Below are 2,864 nucleotides of genomic sequence, written 5' to 3' on the forward strand. Positions count from 1 at the left end.
TATATAACTCTATTAATAATTAATAATAAAATATAATAAAAAAAGATATAAATTTTTTATATAAAGGTAAGTGTTGGTATCACAGGTTGATACGTGATCACGGCGCTACTACGCGTAGTTAGTATGATACTGGTATTCTGGTGGATGATGATTCGTATTCGTGGTGTTGTAAGGAAAAGACGATACGCGTCTTTTCGCTGACTAAGCGGATGACTAAGCTAGGTCACATGATTACAAAGGTCGGGATACAGCCCATTATCCCAACATAAAGTGTCTAGAACTATATTTTCTTATACATTTATTAATAATTATTAAAGTTTTTAAAGTTTTTAAATTTTAGTATAGATTACTAGTAAAATAGAAAAGTGATCTTTAGAATATAATTATATAAGATCTAATAATTTAAATTAGTATATTAGCTTATATCTATATAAAAAATTTATATATTTTTTTATTATATTTTATTATTAATTGTTTAAAAGAGTTATATACCCCTGCAAATCACGTTTTTAGGTGTAAACAGTGGCCGGAAAGGGGGGGACTTTACCTTGAGCTGGGAGCTGCTAATTATATAATGTAATTCATGGTAGAGTATCCATTGTTGAGTTTGAAAAACTCCATACAGGCAGGAGGGTATCCAAGTCTATAAAGACGGAAACCCAGAATGCTCTTCTCCAGGCAGAAAAGACTTCAAACCGGTTGTAAGCAGGGGAGTAAGGAGGGACCATGGCAAGGGTTCCGATTAGGTGACCTATTTATGAATTGCACATTCTATGAATATGTATAATTGATTTCTAAAGCTAGAGTTTCCTTAGAAACTCTTTCCTTACTTATAATCAATCTATCTACCCAAGTCGCAATTGTCCTTGAACTTGCAGCGGTAAGTCACATGAGTAGAAAGGCTCGGTCACATATCCTCGATATCCTGCCAGGAGAGAGATTCCTCCCATTCTTCAAGCAAATTCGTATCAGCTGCACTCAATGCATCCGGTTCCTGACCGACCTCTTGAAATACACAGTACATATCCCTCATTTGGACCGCATAGCGGAGTAATTGTGCAAGACGGGCTTTATCTTGGAAACCATGGTTGAGCAGCACAAAAAGACAAAATCGAGGACATTGTGGCAGCCAGTCGCCCGGCTTCATCACCAGCATTGCTCCTCCCTTGCCAAAGTCATCAGGAATGCTTATAAGATCTGGAGTAAGGTCGATAGTTTGTTCTGCCCTAATTACCCAAAGGATTCCAGCAGCTTGATGGTAGTATGACTGCACTACATCTTCACTGTATGACGCGAAGTCGAACCAAGCGACGGATTTTTCAACTACGTCTTCTGATATACCTTGACTTTGTGGTTGACGCCATTGTAATTGATTTCCGTGTCCACTGGCATCGTTGTAGAGCACTAGGACGAGACTGGTGTTGTCCAGCGCATATGCTACAGATTGCCTTCCAGAGATCTTGCGGACTCGCTGAAATGCCCGAATGAACTCGGACTGCTGGATTGGTGCCAAAGAGTCTTCGTCAAAGATGAAGTTGATGCCTGCTCCTAAGAACAGATTAAGAAGACTCGCGGCTTGTGATGACCAGATGACGCAGTACACTTCACGTTTGATTTGCCAATCTTCCTGTTGAAAGAATGTACGAAACAAAAGAAAAGCTTTAATCCTCTGATCTGGGTGACTCATTATGCTTCTTCCGTAGGACGTTTGCGTGTTTTCTCCTGTCCAATACTTCTCTAATTCACGGATTTGGCCTCTCGTCATGGGCAGAGTGTACTGATTTTGCCGTATGACTCTCAGAACGTGCAACATTATTCTGGAGTTTTCGCGGTCATACCGTAAAGAGTGGATTAGATCATAAAAGCTCTCTTGTTGTTCGGGAATCTCAAGAACGCGGAACGAGAACATAACAATATTGGAGTGTCGCATACTGGTGTTAGCGGGGATGTAATCGTCGCGATGATCTGCCCACTTGAGGAACGGGTCAGAGCTTGCGTCCTGAAAATCCGGCTGGCCAACGCTCACAGCTTCCTGCACGATTATATCGTCTTCTAGCAGTGTGTCCAAAAGCGGCCGAGAAAAAGATCGGGCGTCGGCATCGAGAGTACTGATTCCGAGCGAGGGCCAGGATTCGTGGAAGTGGGAGTAATTTCGCGCTGGTAAGCAGCATTTCTACTGAGACACTTCCGAATTTGAGGCCGGTATACGTCGCGGGCCCATGTCCAAAGGTAATCAACGATCTGGAATATTTGCAATGCCCCGTCTTGCGACTCTAGATTGCCATGCCACAGTTGAAAAACTTGCTGTCAGGTCTCCGTTACTATTATTGCCTATAAATGCGTTTGAAGGGAAACTTACAACCATTTTTTTATCGTCAAGAATTGCAGCATGGAGTCGCCATTCTTCCCCTTGGAAAGCGAAAAACCATACCAATGGAACAATTTTGACTCCGCTGGCCGTGTGTAGCTCATCCTGGATTCTTAGAAATCGACGTATAGGGAACGCAGTCTGCGTCTCCACATATCTGAATCCTGGCGCATCATTCTCGCGTTTTGCTTCGAGGACGAGAAATGGGTATATAAGATGCTGCCGTTTCCTGACAGGGGAATGCGACAGGTTGACAGGGAACGACCTAATGTACCCTCGATATCGATCGTTCATGCTTAATCCGATGACTCTATCGGGTTTCATGGGAACTCCGGAGCTTTCAAGGTCATCTTGAGGATCATGAGACACTGCCTCGCCGATTTCTGGGCAAAATATCTTGGTCTGGTATTCCTCATCGCTTGGAGCTGTTAGCTTTCTAATCGAGCTCACACTGCGGTAGTCGAAAATTCACCTATCCTCGTTGAGATTTCTGCCG

Source organism: Lachnellula hyalina (assembly GCF_007821495.1).
Source record: "Lachnellula hyalina strain CBS 185.66 chromosome Unknown contig00008, whole genome shotgun sequence".
NCBI classification, from domain to species: Eukaryota; Fungi; Ascomycota; class Leotiomycetes; order Helotiales; family Lachnaceae; genus Lachnellula; species Lachnellula hyalina.